General features: G+C 39.6%; 1 protein-coding gene across 50 annotated transcripts in view; it reads right to left on the bottom strand.

Moving 5' to 3' along the window:
* MYT1L (myelin transcription factor 1 like) overlaps positions 1-24169 on the bottom strand; it is a 532999-nt gene that overhangs the window by 407196 nt on the left and 101634 nt on the right. The window lies entirely within an intron of this gene.

Below are 24169 nucleotides of genomic sequence, written 5' to 3'. Positions count from 1 at the left end.
TGCCCATTTGCCTACTTACTCTCCTGCTGTAGACCAGTGTGTTTTCCATAATCTGTTTAGAGCCACATTTTTCATTTATGTCCTTTTTTCTTCAGTTTAAAATAGCCCCCAAGCATAGTACTGAAGGGCTATGTAGTGTCCCTACATGTAAGAAGGCTGCACTGTAGGAGTCCACTGGGAAGACTCCATTTCCTATGGAGAAAGCGCTCCTGCTAGAGAAGTTTCCTTCAGGAATGAGTTATGGTGCTGTTGGTGGTGAGTTCAGTGTTAATGAATCAACAATATGGTTTACATAAGGTGTCTTTAAACAGAAACACAAATAAAACAAGGTAATGTATTGATCAGTTGTTGAAAATGTTGTGGCCAGAGGTTGACAGGAGCCCAACCTTCTCTTTTCCCCAGGTACAATGGTTTAGGATTTGTTCATTCTAATTTGTTAAGTGTGCAGAGCCACTTTGGAAAGCATGATTACTATGAATTAAAAAATTGATTGTATTATATATTATTATATATCTATACTACACATATACAATGTGCACTTTCCTGCTTGAAACCCAACACACTGATTAGAAGCTGCCTTTATGCCTCCCTTCTCCATCATTGTCCTTTGTCAAGGACAGAAGCATCTGGAAACGTCCTGAGGAACTGGCAGCCTGAACCCAGGCCAGCCTCACACTGTGTTGAGCTTGTGTAGTACCATACACTGTCTAGCACAATGTCCTGACATCTGTTTTAAGTGCACCATCACCAAACAAGTTAAATTCATCAAACGCTGTATCTTCTGGAAGAGAGAATGGGGGAAAGCCTCTTTCTATTTGGTCCACTACTGAGCCTGGAACACTGAAAAATCTGATGCAGGCTGTGGGCTCTCTCTTTCAGAAAATACACAAATGCAGAAACCCACACATTTACACAAATCTTCCAAAGGATTATAAAATCCTTGAAACACACCCATGTATGGTTGGGTGATAATTAACTCAGATTAAGAACCCTTAGGACGGACGCCATGGAAGCATCTACACCAGGAGCCTGGGCATGATGCGTGGTGTCTTTCAGCCCTGCCCACCCCGAAGTGCGTCTCTCTCTGCAATTCCCTTCCTCTGGGGGCCTCCTATCATCCGCTCCGGGAGGTTGGGTTCAATTCACCCCATGCCCCACTCAGTGGCAAACCCTCCTATTCATTAGGATACAACCAGTTTCATTATCCATGTACACTACAGTGACTCAGGCGCTCTAACCTGAGGATGCAGATACCGGAAATGTCAACAATCCAAGCAACAATCCAAGCTGTCTCAGGGGAAGCCCACCATTCATTCACTGAGGAAGAACTAGGGTCACAGAGCATGAGCTCTGCTGTAAAAGGACATTGGGTTTGATTGAATTCGAGTTCTCCACCCCCAGTGAATGTGGGCTCAGGCTTGCGATACCCTGTTTTAAAAGTCACTTTTTAAAAAGTTCGCCATGAAACGTGGTGGTAAAAGTGTCTGGTTTGTAGACCTGTTGCAACCACTACCTGACATAACGCAGGCAGAGTGCCTGTCACGGCCAGGAGTTCAGCAGGACATCCAAATTGTCAGAGTCCCACCCTCAAGTGCAAGCGGGTGCCGTGCCATCCAAGCAGGTAGATTGGGCACTCCTTCAGTAAAAAAAAGGGACTGAGCCTCCTTTGTATATATGTATGTAGGCTTGTATTCTCATATACTGACATACTGTATTAACTATGAATCATATACAACAATAACAATGAAAAACTTAAAAAACCTTTAATTATAAATAAACTTTTTTCTTCTGAAAGGTATGAAGAATGTTTTAAAAGTGAGAGATATATCTTTAAATATGACATTACTTTTTAAAATTTTGCCTGACATTTTATGATAGAGCAATTTTCATCTCTATTTTTAAGTTTAATTTATCTTGATATTTGCTTTTAGGTCCTGTCATAATGGAAATGATACCTCATGAAGACACATTTACCTAAAATAGAAAAACAATAAACCTATACACTGGTTACCATAACTAGATCATGATACTTATTTTTCTTTACTATCTATGGGCTATCCCAAATTTTTATCAAAATTTAGCTAATCACTTTCCATCATTCTCAAATGTCATAGGTTGCTTTTGAAATTAAATAGGGAGGCATTTACACACACAGACACACACACACACACACCAAATAGACTCAAAGTCACTGAAATGATTCATCTTGCCAGATTTTAAAATTGCTTATGCTTTAAAAAAATTTTGTGTTTTTAATTTTTGTGGGCACATAGTAGGTGTAAATATTTATGGATTACATAATTTTTGTACAGAAATGCAGTGCATAATAATCACAGCATAGTACATGGGGCCTCCATCCCCTCAAGCATTCATCCTTTGTTTCACAAAAAAACCCAATTATACTCTTTTAGTTATTTTTTAAGTATGCAGTTAAATTGTTATTGACTATAGTCCCCCTGTTGTGCTATCAAATATTAAACCTTATTCATTCTTTCTATTTTTGTAACCATTAACCATCTAATACCCCTACCCCCTGCCCCACCACCCTTCCCAGCCTCTGGTGACCATCCTTCTATTCTCTATCTCCATGAGTTCAATTGTTTTGACTTTTAGCTTCCACAAATAAATGAGAATATGTGAAGTTTGTCTTTTCGTGCCTGGTTTATTTAACTTAACATAATAACCTCCAGTTCTAACCATGTTCTTGTAAATGACAGAATCTCATTCTTTTTTATGGCTGAATAGTATTCCATTGTGTACATACATAAATTTTTTAAATTTTAATTAAAAACATATATGTATGATGTGTATGCCACATTTTTTTTTTTTTTTTTTTTTTTTTTTTTTGCGACGGAGTCTCGCTCTGCCTCCCAGGCTGGAGTGCAGTGGCCGGATCTCAGCTCACTGCAAGCTCCGCCTCCCGGGTTTACGCCATTCTCCTGCCTCAGCCTCCCCAGTAGCTGGGACTACAGGCGTCCGCCACCTCGCCCGGCTAGTTTTTTGTATTTTTTAGTAGAGACGGGGTTTCACCATGTTAGCCAGGATGGTCTCGATCTCCCGACCTCGTGATCCGCCCGTCTCGGCCTCCCAAAGTGCTGGGATTACAGGCTTGAGCCACCGCGCCCGGCATGCCACATTTTTTTAATCCACTCATCTGTTGATGGACACTTAGGTTGCTTCCAAATGTTGGCTCTTGTGAATAGTCCTTCAGTGAACATGGGAGAGCAGATATCTCGTTGATATGCACATTTCTTTTCTTTTGGGTATACACTCAGCTGTGAAATTGCTGGATCATATGCTAGTTCTATGTTTAGTAGTTTTTTGAGGAAGCTCCAACCTGTTCTCCATAGTGGTTGTACTAATTTACACTCCCACCAATAGTCTTCTTTTTCTCCATATTCTCTCCAGCATTTGTTATTGCCTTCCTTTTGGATATAAGTCATTTTAAGTGGGGTGAGATGAGATCTCACTATGGGTTTGATTTGCATTTCTCTGATGATCAGTGATGTTGAACACATTTTCGTAATCCTGCTTGCCATTCGTATGTCTTCTTTTGAGAAAGGTCCATTCAGATCTTTTGCCCATTTTTTAATTGGTGTTTTAGATTATTTTCTATAGATTTGTTTGATCTCCTTCTATATTCTGATTGTTAATCCCTTGTCAGATAGGTTGGTTGTTTCCTTTGCTGTGCAGAGGCTGTTTTAGCTTGATATGATCCCATTTGTCCATGTTTGCTTTGGTTGCCTGTGCTTCTGGGGCATTACTCAAGAAACTTTGACCAGACTCATATCTTAGAGAGTTTTCCCAATGCTTTCTTGTAGGCATTTCATAGTTTGAGATGTTAAATTCAAGTTTTTAATTCGCTTTAGTTTGATTTTTGTATAAGGCAAGAGACAGGTGTCAAGTCTGATTCTTCTGCACATGAATATCCAGTTTTCCCAGCACCATTTATTGAAGAGACTGTCTTTTCCCAGTGTCTATCCTTGGCTCCTTTGTCAAAAATGAGTTCACTGTAGGCATAAGGATTTGCTTCTGGATTCTTTATTCTGTTCCATCCGTCCACATGTCTGTTTTTATGCCAGCTCCATGCTGTTTTGATTCTGTATAGTTCTGTAGTATAATTTGAAGTCAGGTAATTTGATTCCTCCAGTTTTATTCTTTTTGCTAGGCATAGCTTAGGCTATTCAAGGTCTTTTGTGGTTACATATTAATTTTAGGATTTTTTTCTATTCATGTGAAAAATGCCATTGGTATTTTGATAGGAATTGCATTAAATCTGTAGATTTCTTTGGGTTGTATGGACGTTTTAACAATATTGATTCTTCTAATCCATGAACATGGAATATCTTTCCATTTTTTAATTTCTTCAATTTTTTAAAATCAGTGTTTTATAGTTTTCATCGTAAAGATATTTTACTTCTTTGGTTAATTCCTATGTATTTAATTTTACGTATGGCTGTTATAAATAGGATTGCTCCTTTGATTTCTTTCTCACATTGTTCAGTGTTGGTTTATGGAAATGCTACTGATTTGTATTTTGATTTTATATCCCACAACTTTACTGAATTTATCAGTTCTAATAGTTTTTTGGTGAAGTCTTTAGACTTTTTCAAATATGAAATCATATCATCTGCAAACAAGGATAATTGCTTATGCATGTTTGATTCGAAATTTGAGAGTTTTTAACTCTGAAAGTTTTTAAGAGTTTAAACATCACTTATAGCCAAAATTTTTTAAATCACATAACAATGACCATGTTCGTAAACATCCATTTTCAAAATGTTCTTTCTGTAGGATGAGGTTCTTTTTAAAGTAATTCTTTCTCACTAATTGTTTTAACATTAATTTTGTTTTGAAGCATGATTAAATGTATCTTTTTTTGAAAAAAAAATCTGTTAGTATGATATTCCTTTAGCCACTGGCATCCACTAATAGCAAATTTGAAGCACGTGTCTTTATTACAAGAAAAAAATAACTCATCTTTAAGACTGACAACTCTGGCCAGGCACTGTGGCTCACACCTGTAATCCCAGCACTTTGGGAGGCCGAGGTGGGTGGATCACGAGGTCAGGAGTTCAAGACCAGCCTGGCCAACATGGTGAAACCGCATCTCTACGAAAAATACAAAAATTAGCCAGGCGTAGTGGCAGGTGCTTCTAGTCCCAGCTCCTCAGGAGGCTGAGGCAGGAGAATCGCTTGAACCCAGAAGGCAGATTGTAGTGAGCCAAAATTGCATCACTGCACTCCAGCCTGCGGACAGAGCGAGACTCCATCTCAAAAAATAAATAAATAAATAAATAAATAAAAGCCCCAAAAAAACAAAAAAGACGGACAGTGCTTCTAGAACAAGCAGAACTGTTTGTGGTACAAATGATTTTCATAGTAGTCCCGTGTCCCATTACAACGTGTTATAAAATAGTATAACATTACCCATAACTCCATTCACTGAGGCCCTCATAAACTGCAATACAGAGCAGGGTGCCAAATGCCAGTGGAAGAATCAGGGTGCCGGTGTCAGGCCTCTGCATTTCAGACCCATCCCATTACAAAGTGTTATAAAATAGTATAATATTACTCATAACTCCATTCACTGAGGCCCTCATAAACTGCAATACAGAGCAGGGTGCCAAATGCCAGTGGAAGAGTCAGGGTGCCAGTGTCAGGCCTCTGCATTTCAGGCTGTCCATGGTCTGCAAGACCCCGTGCTGGACACATGACTGACGCTGGGAAAATGGTGGTGCCTATATGCATATATGAGCTGTATACTTGGAAACAACACATTTATTAACTTGAATACAAATAGATTTATATTTTTCTTATACCCTGATACCTTTGAATCCCCTGAAATATGGGCATTTAACTTGGAACATCGATATCTTAGAGTCCCACATCGATGTTCAAACATGTTCATGTTCCCATAACAAAGGAGCAGGTGAAATTTTAGGAAGACTGAGTGGTGCTTAGCTGAGGCTCAAACATAATTTGTAAATCCCAGTACTTTTAAATTTGTTAACAAAAAGCATGAATAACTAAATTAACAAACACATACTGTTTTGCAACAACAAATGTTATATATGTAACACTGATATTCATAATTTATTAATCTAATAATATATTTTTGTTAATTTGGTACACATACAAACACACTTTGATTTCAATTTCCGTAAATGCTCCGCTATGTGATAAGTATAAATGGTATTTAAGTTGTATAGATGGGATTAGTACTAACTAGTAATATTGTTTCATGACTAAATTAGATGTCTATCTGTTTCCTCCTCACTTTTTACTTCCCCATCATCTATCATTAGCCTTAATAGTTAAAATTTCTCTGGTATCATGTAGTATATTCTCACAGTTGTAGTCATTGTCACGTACAGATCAACACATTTTAAAACAAATATCTTGAATTAGGCCACCAAATAACTGGTATTACTTTACTCTCCCAAGTTCGTCATTCCACCTCGCTCCGTTCTCAACCTTGACACAGCGACGGAGTGCCCTGTGCCCACAGCCTGGTCCCCAGTGTCCATCTTCTCTGAGGGCCACAGCAAGCTGGCCATCTGTCTTTCATGAGGGGAAGAAGGAAGAAGGCAAATAAGCGGAGGGGAGAGGTGCAGAGTGGACTTTATTCTCATCAGCCAGAGACTTTGGGATGGAAGAACTGGAACAGAGGAACTAAGGAAAACAGGACTTCTGCGTCCCACCAGGATGCAGGAACAGCTACCAACTTAGCTTCTCACCAGAACAACCGACCAAGCAAAAATGCAAACAGACAAATTATACAAAACAATTGTTTCAAGGCACCAGACACAAGATATTGAAGGAGAGTGATCCCTGGGAGATAGAAAACAAACATGCTTGTCCTGGGTTACTGCCTCGAGTTTCTGGAATGTGCTGTCAGGAGGGGAAACCCAGGGAGAGCCAGTGAACTCAGTGAGTTGAGGAGACAGAGCTTAGTGTCCAGGGAGACCAATATAGCTAGAGGTTTCAGGACAGAGCACTGGAGAGAAGGCAGCTGCAGAGAGACAATCCTGGAGGTACACAGAGGGTCCCCCAAGAGTATCCAACATAATATTGACCAGCACAAGTCTATGAGGAGACTGCCTGAGGCCAACCGATAAACCACCTGAAAATCCTTGCAGGAGGGGTGTGCAGTGCTGACCCAGGGCAGCGGACGAAGCCTGTTCCCATCAGCCAGGTGCTAAACCTTATATTCAGTGCCTTCAGCAGAGCACTCAGAAGGCCTCAACCTAATAGCAGAGAATAATTAGTAATAGATTGAATATTACTCAGTTACTGCCTAACAAATGTTAAAAGCTAGACCATATCATACTATTTCTGAGTAACTTAACTGCTTCCAAGAGAAAAGCTCAAAAGGATTTCTAGAAATGCGAACATATCCGGCACCCAGAAGGTAAAACTTACAATGTCTGAGATTACACTAAAATTTTCCTGGCATGAGAAGCAGCAGAAAAATAAAATCCACAGTGAGGAGAAAAATCAATCAATCTAACCATTGTAGAACTGACACCACTGTTAGAATTATAAGGACAATACAAATAATTATTATAATTGTATTTTATATATTCGAAGAGTTAAGTGGAGACAGGAGATATTTTTAAAAATTAAATCAAATTCTTACAAATGAAAGCTATAATATCTGAGATGAAAATGCACTGTACATGATTAATGACATATTAGACCTTGCAGAAAGAAATACTAGTGAATTTGAAGACATAACAATTGAAATTATCTAAATGAAACAGACAGAAAAAAAGAATTATAAATGAACAAAATATCAGTGAGTCATGGGACAACTTCTAGTGGTCTCATATACATGTAATCAGAGTAACCAAAAGAAAAAAGAAACAAGAGACAAATCTATCTATCTATCTATCTATCTATCTATCTATCTATCTATCTATCTATCTGTCTGTCTGTCTGTCTGTCTGTCTGTCTATCTATCTATCTATCTATCTATCTATCTATCTATCTATCTATCTATCTATCTATATGTTTGAAGTTGCTGGCAGAACTATCTCCAAATTTAATGAAACCTCAAACCCACGGATCTAAAATAATTAACAAAACCCAAGCACAAGAACACACAGAAAATTACATACCGCTCAAAACAATCAAATTTCTCAAAACCACTGACAAACAGGAAATCTTAAAGGCAGATAATGGGGAAAAAAGGTGTGAAGGGTAAAAGATAATAAATATAACACATATCATCAGAAACATAAATGCAAATAGAAAGACAGAACACCATCTTTAAAGTACTTAAGAGGAAAAGAAATTCCCTTACCCTAAAGTTCTTTGTCTACAAAAATGTCATTCAAAAATGAAGTAAGACAAAAACTTCTTCAGATATAGAGAAGCTGAAAGAATATCTATCAGCAGCAGACTGGGCCTTACAGAAATATGAAATGAAGTCTCCACACAGAAGGAACATAGGACCGGATTGGGATAGCCACACGGTAACAAAGAGTATCAGAGGTAGTAACTGTATGGATAAATGCTTCATATACTTTTCTCATTAGCTAAATCTCTTTAAAAATAAGCAATAGTTTAAAAATAAACTATTTTTAACATCATTTAACATTTAACTTCATTTGTAACATATATAAAAGTAAAATGTATGATAATAGCACAAATGCTAAGAGGGAAAAAATGGAAGAACGACATTGTAAGATTCTTGTACTATATGTGAAGTGGTATAATACAATTTGATGGTAAAAAATTAAAGATGCATTTTACACATCCAAGGCAATGACTAAGATAATAGCAATTACAAGCATTATACATAATAAGCCTAAGAAAGAAATAACAGTATCATAGACAAATAATCTAAAGCAAGGCAAAAACAAGAAAAAGGAAATAAAGAACAGATGGGATAAATGTAGAAAGATGGCCGACTTAGAATTAACTATATTAATACATTAGATGTAAGTTATCTAAACACAGTAATAAAAATGCAGAAGTTGTTGAATTAGATACAATGTAAGATCCAACTCTATCGCCTACAGAAACACATATTTAAAGACAAAAGTAGGTTAAACATAAAAAGATGAAAAAGATACATCATGCTTGCACTAGTCGAAAGAAAGCTAGAGTGACTCTATTAATAACAGACAAGGAAGCTTTCAAAGCAAAGCATATTACCAGGGTAAAGAAGGTCATTTAAAACAATAAATTAATCAAAAGAAGATGACAATCTTAAATATGCACGTAATAACTGAGCTTAAAGGACATGAAGCAAAAACTGAAAGCACTACAAGGATAAATAGACAAATCCACAACTATAGTCGGAGATTTTAACGCTCCTATTCTGATAATTGATAGAACAAGTAGACAGGAAATTAGTAAGGATATAAGAGGTTTGAACACTATCAACGAACTAAACCTAACTGATGTTTATAAAACACTGCCTCCCACAAACAAGATAAATCATATTATTTTCAAGTCCACAGTGAACATTTACCAAGTGATATAGTTTGGATAGTCGTCCCTGCCCAAATCTCATGTTGAATTGCAATCCCCAATGTTGGAGGTGGAACCTGGTAGAAGGTGTTTGGGTCATAGGGGTGGATCCCTCATGGCATGGTGCTGTCTTCATATTAGTGAATTCTCCTGAGATCTGGTCATTTAAAAGTGTGACACCCTCTCCCTCAACCTTCTCTCCTCTCTCTCTCTTTTGTGTTTCTCTCTCTCTCTCTCTCTCAGTTTCACTTTCAGCATGTAAAATGCTTTCTGTTCCGCCTCCTACCATTTAAGCTTCCTGAGACCTCCCCGGAAGCAGATGCTGGTGCCATGATTCCTGTGCAGCCTGCAGAACTGTGAGCCAATTACATCTCTTTTCTTTATAAATTACCCAGTCTCAGGTATTTCTTTATAGCAATGCAAGAACAGCCTAATACGCCAAGGTAGACTATCTTCTGGGGTATAACACAAGTCTCAATAAATTTAAAGAGATTTAAGTCATACAAGTATATGTTTTGACCACAGTGGAATTAGATAAGATAATAATGAAAGTTTTTAGAAAATTACCCCCAAATATTCGAAAACTAAACAACACATTTCTAAATAACCCATGGGTCAAAGGAGGAATACAAAGAGAAATTTGAAAGTATTTTCAATTGGATGAAAATGAAAAAGAAGTTCCACTAGTTATCAATTTGTGGGAGGTTGCTGAAGCATTGCTCTGGGCATTTAATTTACAACATTAAATGCATGTATCAGAAAAGAACAAGTATCAATGACTTCAGCTTCCGCCTTAAGCAACTAGAAAGAGAAAAGCAAATTAAACCCAAAGTAAATAGAAGAAAATAAATTATAAAGATCAGGACAAAAATCAATGAAGTAAAAAAAACAGAAAACAATAGAGAAAAATCAACAAAGTCACTTGCTTGTTCTTTAAGAAGATCAATCAGAGTGGGAAATCCCTGGTCAGGCTGGTCAGGAGAGTGAGAGAGAGACAGAACACAATTACCAATGCCAGGAATGAGAGAGAAAACGTCAATAGTGAGCCTACACGTACTAAAAAGATAATGAACAAAAATTATGAACAACTTTAATGAATAAATTCGACAACTTAGGGAAAATAGAAAATCTGATTTGAAAGACACAAAGTACCAAGCTCACTCAATAAGAAACAGGTATCTTGGAAAGCCTTCTGTCTACCAAAGAAATCCAAATTGTAGTTAATAACCTTTCCACAAAGAAAACTTCAGGTCTCGGTACTTTAGGTATGAATTGCATCAAACATTCAATAAATAAATAATACAAATTCTTTCAGAAAATTTAAAAGAAAGAAATACTTGTCAACTCATTCTATGATGCCACCATTTCTTGGATAACTAAATCAAACACAAGATAAGAAAATCACAGATGAATATCCATAATGAACACAGATGAAAAATTCTAAACAAAATTTTAACAGTGAATCCAACAGCATATAAGAAGTACAGTGCATCATGACCCAGTGGAGTTTAATCAAGGTTAATTTAGAATTTGAAAGTCAACCAATGTAACTTGTGACAAAAAAATTAAAAAGAAAGAAAATCTAGCCAGGCGCGGTGGCTCATGCCTGTAATCCCAGCACTTGGGAGGCTGAGGCGGACAGATCACTTGAGGTCAGAAATTCAAGACAAGCCTGGCCAACATGGTGAAACCCCATCTCTACTAAAAATATGAAAATAAGGTAGCCATGCTGGCAGCCACTCATAATCCCAGGTACTTGAGAAGCTGAAGGCAGGAGAATTGCTTGAACTTAGGAGGCGGAGGTGGCAGTAAACTGAGATCGCACCATTGCGCTCCAGCCTGGGGGACAGAGCAAAACTCCATCTCAACAATAACAACAACAACAACAAAAAAAAAAAAAGAAAAAGAAAAAAAGAAAAGCCACATTACCATCTCAATAGATGCTGAAAATTCATTTAACACTATTCAACATCCATTTCTGATTTGTAAATCATATAAAGAGCTTGAATCTAGAATACAAAAAGAGCTCTCGAAACTTAATGATAACAAGATAAGCACCACATTTTTAAAAATGGGCAAAAGATCTGAACAGACCTTTTACTAAAGCAGATATATGGATAGGAAATAAACACATAAAAAATGCTTAGCATCAGTAGACATTAGGGAAATGCCAACTAAAATCACATTACGATGTCCTACATAACTGTTAGAATGCTAATAATAAAAAGACTGACCATACATGTTCTTGATGAAGAAGTTGGAGGAATAAGAGAGCTCGCATACTGCAGGTGGAAATGTAAAATGGTAGACTTTCGAGAAAGTTTGGCAGTTTGTTATAAAAGTAAGCTTACTCCTACTCTATGAACTTATCATTTCACTGCCAGGTATTTACCCCAAAGAAATGAGAGCCTATGTCCATACAGAAACCTTTACATTAACATTTCATAGCAACTTAATTTGAAAAAGCCATAAATTGGAAATGATCCAAATATCCATCAATAGTTGATTGATAAACAAATTGTGTAACATACAGGCAATGGAATACTAATCGACAATAGAAAGGAATGCACTATTGATACACACAGCAACATGGATGCATGGATGAATCTCAAAATACCGTGTTGAGTGAAAGAATACAGAAAAAACTACATGCTATGCAACACAATTCATACCAAATTCTGAAAAATGCAAACTCATCTGTGGTGAGAGAAAGCAGTTCCATGGCTGTGTGGGGATGGAGCTCAGAGAGGGACCGGAGGGAGAGGCTGCAAAGGAGCACGGGGAAACCTTGGCATGAAGTTTACCACTTGACTGTGGGGATACCTGGGTATCTACACACTTCACAACTTACAAAGTTACACACTTTAAATATATGTATGTCATGTCAATTGTCATTCAGTAGAGCTGTTAAAACAGCATAAATGAGAGGGTTTGGTAAAGCAGAGGAAACTGCCAGCCACACCCTCACTTCTCGTCCGGATTCTATCCTCTTTTCCTTTCGAAGACCTGAAAGAAGCAGGAGTCTGAGCTGAGGGCAGAGACTGGGCATGTGGGTTGGGTTCCCAGCACCCCTCATGTTACCACCACTGCTGGCTATGAAATGCCAAGTAACTTTTGAGACCAAAAGACAGAGCCTTTCATTCCGTCATTTGAAAGAAGAAGCATAAAGATTTGAATAGCTGAGGGATACACTGGCATGGATAAGTTTGGCTAAAATGAGAATGTTTTCTATTTTAGTGGAAAGGAGGAATTTTGAATCAAGAGGATGTTGTCTTGCCATCACATTGCTAAGAGTGGCTGGTAGAAGGAGAGTTTGAGGACAGTGGAAAATGATTTTACAGGTTTGCCATATTTCTTTGCATCTTTCTGTTTTTCGGGTCCTACAGAGAAGCGCTGAGTGGAGGTGCTCCGTTTAGTCAACAGCTAATCCTACAGCCGCTTAGTGCAGGACCCAGGATATGGGAAAAAGACTCACAACTGCAGATTGAGAGGGTTTAGAATTGGCTTTCTGTGTAATTTAAGGTGAGACACTGCTGTAAAAAGTAGAGGTTCCTCTTCAAAGACTTTCCTCCCCATCTAATTAGGAATAAATAGTAACTTCTCTTAGAAGCAAAATTTATTCAAAGACCTGTGCTAACATTCTTAAATATCTGCTAGCCATAATAAAGAAATCAATGTACTTTATGTTCTTAGCTCCCACAATTTAGCCTAAATATCCACCCTGGCATGCTTATACTGGTCCAAGCAAGCATTAGGTCATAGCCTGTTCCTCTTCCTTATTTGAAGGTGTTTTTACCTTTCTCAGTATTTCACAAGTTACTTCCTCCTTCCTTTGTTCTCCTCTGCCTTTGCCTCTTTTAAAAAGTTCCAAGTTGCTGGCCAGTCAGGACAAACACAGAATGTAAGGTCCTGTTCTGGCCAATGGAAACCGGACACAGTAGTAAGGTGGATGCATCAGGTTATAAATGACCCTGTCTCCTTTGTTTGGTGTACTCTTGTGGCAAAACTGCTGGTGAGTGTACCCTTTCTGCAGAAAGTAAAAATGGCCTTGCTGAGGAAATGAAATTTATGTTCAAGTGCTATTTCTTTGTGGCATGAAGGAACAAGCATTTCTAACACAGCCATCTCTCCCTTGCAGAGCTTTGAGCTAATAACACCACTCCAGGTCAGTCAAGAAGGGACACAGGACACACATTTGCACAGTGAGTGGAGAAGAGGGGAGGACAGAAAACTGGAAAGGAAAGGGTTAAATTTCTGTCAACGAAAAGAGTCAAACTCTGTAAAATATTTGAAGAATTATTCTGAGCCAAATATGAGTGACCATGGCCCGTGACACAGCCCTCAGGGGGTCCTGAGAACATGTGCCCAAGGCGGTTGGGGTGCAGCTTGGTTTTACACATTTCAGGAAGACATGAGACATCAAATACATTTAAAGAAAACATGGGTTTGGTTCAGAAAGGTGGGACAACTCAAAGGGGGTTTGGTGAGGGTCCTTCCAGGATACAGGTAAATTTGATCATTTTCTGATTGACAAGTGGCTGAGTTTGTCTAAAGACCTGGGATCAATAAAAGGGAAATGTTCAGGTTAAGATAAAAGATTGTGGAGGCCAAGGTTCTTTTGAAGTCTCATAGTGGCTGCCCTTAGAGACAACAGATGACAAATGTTTCATATTCAGACCTTTAAAAAGGTGCTGTACTCTTAACCTCTTCGGGATTGGGAATGCCTGGAAGAAAAAGATCTTGCTATGTTAATAGAGATTCTTTACAGAGGCACATTTTCCCCCACAAAGGACACTTTTGCAGGGTCATTTCAAGGTATGGCAAAGCAGCATGTTTTTGGGTAAACTATTTTGATTTTCTTCCTTGTCTTGTCATGTTATGCCAGAGTCAGGTTGGAAAGCAAGTCATGATATATATATATATACACACATATATATACACACACACACACACATATATATATGTGTGTATATATATATGGTTAAATAAAACCCACCTGATGAGAATTTATGGTTTCTAGGGCATGAGTCCCCAGATCGCTTAGATAGGAATGTGGGCAAGATAAAAAAAAAAAAAATCAAAGCTTAGTCCTCACTTCCAATACCGAGAATTGTACATGTTATCAATGATGATGATTTGAACAATTATGGTGACAGTTTAAAAAAGAGAGGGAAAGAAAGAAAGAAAGTGAGTTTAAAGAAGAAAATAATGATAAAAACAAGAAGTGACTGGATAAAATCCTATTAGCAGGGTCAACAATGGAAAAAACTTGTGCACCTTGGAATATTTGTTTTTGGTAAGCTTCTCGCTATACGTATTTTTCTTCTCCTAAATTGTGCTTCTTTCCAATAGTGATGTTTTTCATGGGGAATTTGAAAGGTTTGGATCCTAAGAGCGCAGCGTTACTTCAAAATGCTTCCTGAAGAACTTGGGGGCTGAGCCTTCTTGCTCCCTGAGGAGGGTGAACTGGAAGCTGCTGGCATGGATTGAGTCTGTGCACCTCCTTGAGGGTGGACTGGGAGCCATTGGCATGGATTGAGTCTGTGCACCTCCTTGAGGGTGGACTGGGAACCATTGGCATGGATTGAGTCTGTGCATCTCTTGGATTATTAGTCTGAGTCTGCTGGCCTTTGCTAGGTAAACAGAAATCTGGTCCTGTTGGAGGTGAAGTCTGCTCAGAGCTTGCAATGGGCACAGAACACATCTGAGGCCCCTGTTTGGGGACTGGGATGTCTCAAAGTAATCCTTGGGTGGCCACACTGTAGTCTCAATTTAAGAGAAAAAAAAAGTAACCAAGTAGGAAAAAGTAAAACAAAATAGAATTACTGAATAGGAGAGAGAGAAAGAGAAAGAAGGGTGAAGGGAACAGACAATGACCACTGATTCCTTGCACAGCAGGACATGCTGCCCGGGCTCCCTCAGGTCCATTACCCTGTGGCAGGAACTGGGCTTTTGAAGTACAAGTTGCAGACTGTCTAGCCTGTTCTCTTTGCTCTAAACTACAGTAAGGTCTCGTCTGATGAAAACAACAAACAAACCTTAAAGTATGAAGAGCCTTAGAGTAACTGCATTTTGGAAAGAGAACTTTTAAAGATAGAAAAGCTTTTAGTTTTCGAAGGCGTGGAGATCTACAGATAAATTATTAGGTCCAGGCACCAGCCCCTCTGTGAGGCTTCGCGGCACTTCCTGCCGAAGCCGCCTTCCTGGTTCCCACGCAAAAGCCAGGACAATGGGACAGTGACGGCTGACATCGCTCACAGGCTCACGCCTGCCTCCCTCAGCCAGGTAAACACCATGAGTTGTCTTCTCTCACTTGATGGCAGTTAATTGATAAATCCATTTTTCTACACTTTCATAGGTAGAACTATTTTTTCTTTTGTACTTCAAGGACTATTGGATGTTAGAGCTCTGAAAAATATAATATATATTCTAAAGGATTGAAACTCAGTGAAAAGAGTTCAATATCCTTTTAGAAATATTTTTGGGCTGGGCGTGGTGGCTCAGGCCTGTAATCCCAGCACTCTGGGAGGCTGAGGCGGGTGGACCACCTGAGGTTAGGAGTTGGAGACCAGCCTGGCCAACATGGCGAAACCCCATCTCTACTAAAAATACAATAATTAGCCAGGCGTGGTGGTGGGCACCTGTGATCCCAGCTACTTGGGAGGCTGAGGCAGGAGAATCACTTGAACCTGAGAGGCGGAGGTTGCAGTGAGCCAAGATTGTGCCACTGCACTCAGTATGGGTGACAGAGCGAAACTTCATCTTAAAAAAAAAAAAGGTATTTTATATTTTAATTAAATTGTGAATGATTTTGAACATATATAGGAGTTAAGTGTTTTAAAATATATGTTTGTAAATAAAAATTATGATGTTGCCTGGTTCCCTTTTTTGGCCATATTATCTCAATCCTAAGGAGGGCTAAGACGTAAGATGGACTCCAGACTAGACTACACATAGACTAAAGACTTTAAAATATTCTCTTGTCTTCTTGAGGAGAAGGAATCCTAAACTGTGGGATATCTACTTGTATTTTAAAATAAAAATACAAGTTTGTCGTAACAAAGTATTAACGTGATGAAGTGGCAAGAAAAAGTAAATCATCAAATAAAAAATAAATTCTTATAACTACCTCCTTAAAATGACATTGAAAATTATAAAATACACATCAGTAGCTACCATAATGAAATCCAAAATTTAGAATAATTTTTATTAACTCCAAGAATAAAAATTCTTCCTATCTTCTGAATGATGCCACAAATACATATAATAACAAGCACTGTTTGAATGTCCTTCTAAGCCCCACACACTAAGCAATGAACTTCCTAGGCACTGCCACCTGCTCAGCTTCCAACAGCAAGTGAACTGCAGAGCTGAGATTCAAGCCTTGAATGACAACAGAGCTGGACTGTCGACCACAGACATCCTGCCTCGAAATGTGAGTCATGTCTGAAAATCAAATCAGACCTGAGTTAACTCCTTTCTGAACAAGACAAGCTAAATATAAAAAAGTATGAAAATATTAGAATATAAAAAAATTGAACAAGACCAACTAGTCTGTCCCTTAATATTTTTTCATACTAAAGAGAGAGTATCTTTTCTAGGCTCGTCATAGGTGAAGTTTCTCTATTAAAGATTATTTGAAAAAGTAACTGAAGTGCATTGATTTATTCTAGAATTGAATTGGTCAAAAATGAAGTCAGATTGATAGACTTCACAAACTTTCTGTTTTATAAAAAGTGCCCAACTTTTTTTTTGTTTTAAAGCTAAAATGTAATTCTTGATTGGTTCTGTACTGACATGTGGTATTAGGTACTTCTAAAAATACCTGATTTGTCACATTGCAAGGAAATTTAATTGTTGAATAATTTTCTCCATATATTTGACTATTTGCCCTCATTTTTTTTTTTTTTACAAGACTTTATAGGCCAATTTTTGTCTTTACAAGATTGGATTCAAAAAGATAAGTAGAAGTTGAATGCCCAAGGCTATTTCGTCATTAGCATTCAAACAAGAAAAATATCTACCCAGCATATTTTATGTTTTCATTTTCATTTTGGAATGTTTGAAACTTTTTCTTCTAAAAGTAACTGAGAAGTTTTTAGCAAAAGCTGTGCAAACACAGGAGGGTTGCCTGTGAAAATGGACCTCAGCTGGAGGCACTCCACCACCAAGCCTCCTCCAGGTGGGTCAGTGAAGCGAGACAAAGGAAACACGAATTCAAACTGCTGCTGAGGTCAGTGGGCCCTTTGGATTGCTCTGACTGAGTTGACAGGTGGGGTGTGTATGTTGTGTGAGGTGCCTTCAAGGTGTCCATCTAAATGCAAGGCTCGCCTAAGCATCTGAAAAACAAAATGATGAATTGGTGGGGAGTCATTTAAGGAGGACAAGCCTGTCTGAGGGCATAACCGCACTTCCAGTGAGCCTTTGGTCACTTTGTATGTGAACAGGATCTTCTGCTTTTCTTAGAGGGAAGAATTCTGGGATGAGTTGGCCCCTCCTTGCCCATCTGAGAGCCTATTGTGCACTCCCTCATTTAAAATAGCAGGGTGTGACAGCAACAGACGGCGCCCAGAAAGGAGGCGTGGCGAGAGCTTCCAGCAGACAGCAAAGGAGAAGGTCCACGGGCTCGTGTCCCTCAAAACTAACACCCCTAAAAAGACAAGAAAGTCAGCGAGGTGGCAGCCATGCTGCTCTTTCTAATTGCAAACATTTGCCAGTGAGAAAAAAGGAATCAGAATAGGTTCAGCCTCATCCCACCCCGGGCCATAACTGTTTTTCCCATTGGGAGTTATACCTGATGTAAATGACGAGTTGATGGGTGCAGCACACCAACATGGCACAAGTATACATATGTAACAAACCTGCACGTTATGCACATGTACCCTAGAACTTAAAGTATAATAATAATAATAAAGAAAATAAATGTTTCAAGCCAGGCACGGTGGCTCACGCCTGTAATCCCAGCACTTTGGGAGGCCGAGGCGGGCGGATCATGAGGTCAGGAGATCGAGACCATCCTGGCTAACATGGTGAAACTCTGTCTGTACTGAAAATACAAAAAAATTAGCCAGGTGTGGTGGGGGGCGCCTGTAGTCCCAGCTACTCGGGAGGCTGAGGCAGGAGAATGGCATGAAACAGGGAGGCAAAGCTTACAGGGAGCTGAGATTGCGCCACTGCACTCCAGCCTGGGTGACAGAAAGAGACTCTGTCTCAAAAGGAAAAAAAAAAGAAAGAAAGAAAGAAAATAAATGTTTCAAATCCTTGAAAAAGGTCTTAAGCAGGGCCAGCCTCATGCTTGTGTGCTGGGCAGTCATGCGAGCCCGGCTTGCTGGGCTCCACGCTGGGTTTGAGGTTCTCCTGTTACTGTCTTGGAAGCTTTAATATGCTTGAAGAACAGGCCATGCATTTATATTTTGCACTGGGTCCCACACATTGTGCCGCCAGTCCTGTCTGAGACGTCCACCTTTAGAGATGGCGCCTCTTTGGAAACTATTTAAAGTTTTTTTTCTGTCCCCTTGCCTCAAATCAGATCTGCCCCAGCTGTGAGTGGACACAGCCCCAACACACAGCACTCTGTTCCTGCCTGAATCCTCTCCTCACTCCCCTGTACCAATCCCCAGGCCTCTTGCAGTTTCTACAGCACTGCAAATTCAGGGGTTGCCCACTAGGGCCGGGGGTTGTAGTTGGCCTCTCGCTGTCCCCTTCAGTGCCCAGGTCATTGGCAGGAGTGGGGATTGGACATCACCAGTTTTTGAAAGCTCCCAAGGCAGCACCTGCCTACGTACACCCCAACTGCAAACCACCTCCCTGTCCATCTCCAATCTTGTCTCTGCCCAGACTCCACCCAGGTAACCCTAGTCTGGGACACAGACATTGCTGGTCAGGAGTGGTCTAAGAACCGTAAGGCTGGTCTCATTGACTCGAGCTTTGCTTTCCTCCGTTCATGTTCCATAATTCCAGCACAGATGTTACTACAGTGTGGTCCTGGGCTGTCCCTCACCAGCCTCTCCAGCAGGCAACTCCCCACCCTGCTTGCCTCCTGCTCCTCCATGAGCCGGGGCGGGGGCGGGGGCGGGGGCGGGGGCGGGTGAAGTAGAATCTGGTACAACTGCTTAATTAGAGGGAGTAGCTAGGTATACAAATGTAAAAAAAAATAATATCATGGAGAAATTTAAGGGGAAAATACCCCACAACAGCAACCTGAGGAGGGCTGAGAGACAATGAAACAAAGGTCCCATTCATGTTGCCCCGTTCTGCTGTGAAGTAGGAACTTTCCTAGCTGCACTTTACGGATGAGAAAACTGTGCAGCGAGGAGGAGAAGCTTGCCCCAGGCCAGAGAGTGAGGGTGGAACGGGGACGTGGGTGCAGGCTGCCTTGGCTCCAGAGGCCAACTCCTAAGCACCATGTTAAGTCGTGGCATCACCAGAGTGGTGGGGATTAACAACTTCGCCTTTCTGGCACGTTTGCTTTCTTATAGATGCATCCATGAGCCAACACCTAAAGGCGGCAATGCAGGAAGAGCCAGAAAGCAAAGGCCAGAACCCACCGTTCAGGCTTGCTGCGCCCCAAAACTCTTCACAGCAACGTGAGTCCGCGTTGTGCGGCCTGTCAGGGTGTTTGCTGATCACCTGTGAAAACCAGATACATCCCGGGGGCCTTTCAACATCGTATCAGCCTGAGCCTTCCAACGTCATAATTAATGAGGAAGGAAACATATTTATTCTATAAATATGGTTAATATAAAACAGGTTAATATAAAATTAGATGGATGGAATATAATTTTCACACCATAAAATCCACCCATGGGAGTGTTTGTCTTATGAGTTTCAGAACATCCAGAGTCATGGCCATGGACACCGCTCTACCGGATCCCATCCACCCCGGCGATGCGCTGTCCCAGGCTGCTTTTCTCCTTCTCGCTTCGGCATGTTTCACCTCCCATCTGCCTGTTCTCCCAAAGACAGCACACACCCAGACCATTCTGCCTACGACCTCTCCAACTCAGTGGCCCCCACATGCAGGGCAATGTGCAGCCTCCAAGGTTGGGTTTCCAAACCTCCGACCACATGACCTCTATCGACTCATCCAGGCTCATCTGCTGCTGCATCCCGGGACCTGCCCTGAGACCCAGCCCAGGGTTCCTCAGCTATGGTACCTCCTCTCCCACCGTCTGCCTGTAATTGGGCCTCATTTTCTGGAATGACTTTCCCAACAGCGTTTCTAGGCCAGGGTGGACTTCATGGTCCTTCTTCAACCCTGGGCTTCTGTCCAGATAGCACGAAGTAGATAAGCTCTTTCTAATGTGTCTCCCTTCCGTATTAACAAGTACGCTGGCAATACCCTTATTCTCTTATTTAGACTATGCTTTGCTTTAGAATGATGATTTCTCAACAACAGGGAATTCTTACATTTCCTGTGAGCAGGGCTCAACTCAGCAGATCCTTCATTTCTCCTTGAAATGTGTGCTTCTGATTTCTGGGACACCACTCCCCTGGATCCCTTCCACCCTGGGGATGCGCTGTCCCAGCCTGCTTTTCCCCTTTTCCCTTTGGCTCTGACCATAGAGTGTTGCAGGGCTCAGACCTCAGACTTTGACTTTTGTGTCTCTGTTGCATTCTTTGTTGATATCATCTGGTCCCATGGGATTAAATAGCATCTCTACACGGATGACTCCCAAAGCATATTTCTAGACTGAGACTCACCTCTGAACCTCAGACTCATAGATTCAGCGACCCATTTGACATCTCGACTGAGATATCTAATGGGCAGCTCAAGCTTCCCTGTCCACAGTGGAATTCTGGGTGTTTCCCATAAGCTCACAACCCTTAGACCAGCTGGCAAACCAGAAAGGTGTTGGACTGTGAGGAGTGCATCGAGGGACCACAGGATGGTGCCCGGGATGAGGCTTCCAGGTGGAACCCATAAGGACCTCATCTCTTCCCACCTGGTCACACCCAGCCCTGCACTGCTCCTGTCCTGGGCACAGACTCACATGGAAAGCTGACCGCACTGTCTGCTAAGAAGCTCCTGATCTTCTGTCCTTTTCTTGTTGGAGCTAGCAAAAAACTCTTTGTTTTTGGGGATAGTGGTTCAAATGTGTTCACTACCATTGTTTTAGAGCTAGGCGAATTAATGTTCATGATGGTACCCATGAAGTTAAAACCCTTGTGTCATGTACTTCTTAGAAAGGCCTTTTTCACTAAATTTTCAAAAACTGCCACAGTTTAACCGATATTTTGCCCTGATTTATATTCTCCAGAAAAATAATTCAAAGGGAATTAACATGACCTTCTAGCATTTGTCAGAAGTTGTGCTCTGTGATTTACATATTAGCTTGTTCAATTCTTCAGATATTCTGAAAGGCATATACTATTAACTCCATCTTGCAGTTGAGAAAATAGATACTCATAGACATTAATTAAGTTACCCAATGTCAAGTAGCTCATAATGGCTAGTAAATGCCTAGGGTTGAATATAAGTTTGTTGATGTTCAGACCATGTATATGGTCTACGCAAGGATTACAGATAATATAATCATCATCACTATCATCAGTATAATCATTACCTACATAAAAGACAGGGCAAGGGGGTGATTCTGTAATATACATTCGGTATCAGGTTTGAATATATGATAAAGTCATTTAGCCTCATAATTACCTTGAGAGCACAACGATGCAAAAGTCCATCATACGACTTTCAAATTGGCAAAGGTGATATTAAAAACCTGTGCAACAGGATTATAATAATAATTTAGCTAGCCACATGGTTACTCACCACTGCGTTAGATTTTGAATACTGTAGTGAATGAATGTCTTATCTAAAAGATAGCAAACATTTTTGAATATTGTTATCTAATTAATTAGCTAAGATTTTTGCTGAAATCAGCAAGACAAATGGAACTTTAGAACTGGAAGTTTAGAATTTTTTTCCAACCTTTTTGATTTTATAGAAAAAGTATATAAATTCTTGAGTTGAAAGATTAAAAACAAAATTTTTAAGCTAATAACATAAATTGCAGTCTAGAAACCCATTTTGTCTATAAAACATTAAAATAGACCCATTTATATAATTTAGCAGGTATAAAAAGGTTTCACCCTTAATATTACAGAGAGGAGCTGTAAATATATTATTTCATGTTCCCCCAAACACCTTAAAACTTATGAAAAATTACGTTATTTAGGTTGCTTCTTTTCAAGGTAATAGGGAAGTATTGAATATTTGCCCAGCCAATGATAAATTTGTGCTCAATATTAGCACATATTAACAATATTTTTTAAAAATATAGGACAAGGACAAGTTAATAAGAAGAAACATAAGCAGTAGAGAAGGGTATGAAGTGAAACACAGGAGTCTTCCAAAGTATCCAGCTGAGCTCCTGGCTCTGATTTCTCAGCAGCTGGTTGAGGACTCAGCCAGGTATTCTCTGTGCCTTTACAAACGTATCACTCTATGTATACACCTACATACATAAATACACAGAGATGTTTATGTTTATATTAGACATTTTACATATCTAATTACATATTTAACATAACTTTCTTCTCTATACAAATAGAATCACATTATTCCATACATTTGAAATGAGTTCTTCATATATATAAATGATATCTTTATTTACGTTTCTAGATCTGTTTCATTCTTTTTTTAAAAAAAGCACAGGATCCCTATATATAAAAATAAATATTTACTCATTCTTTACCCTACATTTGAAATTTTGGTGGTTTCCATGATTTTATTATTACAAAGTTAGCTAGCACAATGAGTATCCCTATCCACATATTCTTGAACACTTATAAAGAGAGTCCGATAGGATTGCTTGCTTGATTTCTTTCTCTCTTTCTTTCTCCTTTCTTCTTTCTCTCTCTCTTTCTTTCTTTCCTTCCTTCCTTTCTTTCTTTTACTCTTTCTTTCTCTCTCTTTCTTTTTCTTTTTGATACAGAGTCTCACTCTGCTGCCCAGGCCGGAGTGCAGAGATGTGATCATGGCTCACTACAGTCTCAACCTCCTGGGTTCAAGTGATCCTCCCACCTCAGCCTCCTGAGTAGCTGGGAACACAGGTACAGATTTTTTTTTTTTTTTTTGGTAGATTTTTGCACAGATGTGGGCCTCACTGTGTTGGCCAGGCTGGTCTTGAACTCCTGGGCTCCAGTGTGCACTCACTATAGGCAAGGCGCTGTGTTAAGAATTCTACGTATATGTATGTATATGTACATATTGTCTCTAAATCTTATGCCAACCCAAGCAGGCACACAACATAGCCGCTCCCATGATGTACTAAACCGCACAGCTAGTGAGGACTGGAGCCACCGTCCGAATCACTGTGGATCTGCCTTCCAAGTCTTTGTCTTCTCCACCAAAACAGAAAACCACATTTACGATTTTATTATTTATAAATTCTTCTGGTGAAAAAACATTTGTTTTAAATTCCTTGCATTATTAAGCAGGGGATTTTGCTTGAAATCTCCTTTACCTTTAGTTTTAACTGTTTACTTGCCTAACATAGATTTGACTTCAAAACAATTCCTCTTTTCCTTCATTTAAATCACATTTCAGATTCTCCAGTGACTTGTCAGTAGAGGGAGCCTTAAGATGCATTTGACAACCCTTTTATATGGTGAACAGTGATTTCTCAACATGAAAAAATCAGCCAGTTGAATTTGTTTTATAATAGAACATATTTATAGA

This window comes from Macaca fascicularis, chromosome 13, assembly GCF_037993035.2.
Source record: "Macaca fascicularis isolate 582-1 chromosome 13, T2T-MFA8v1.1".
NCBI lineage: Eukaryota > Metazoa > Chordata > Mammalia > Primates > Cercopithecidae > Macaca > Macaca fascicularis.
This window is presented reverse-complemented; position numbering and strand designations above follow the sequence as displayed.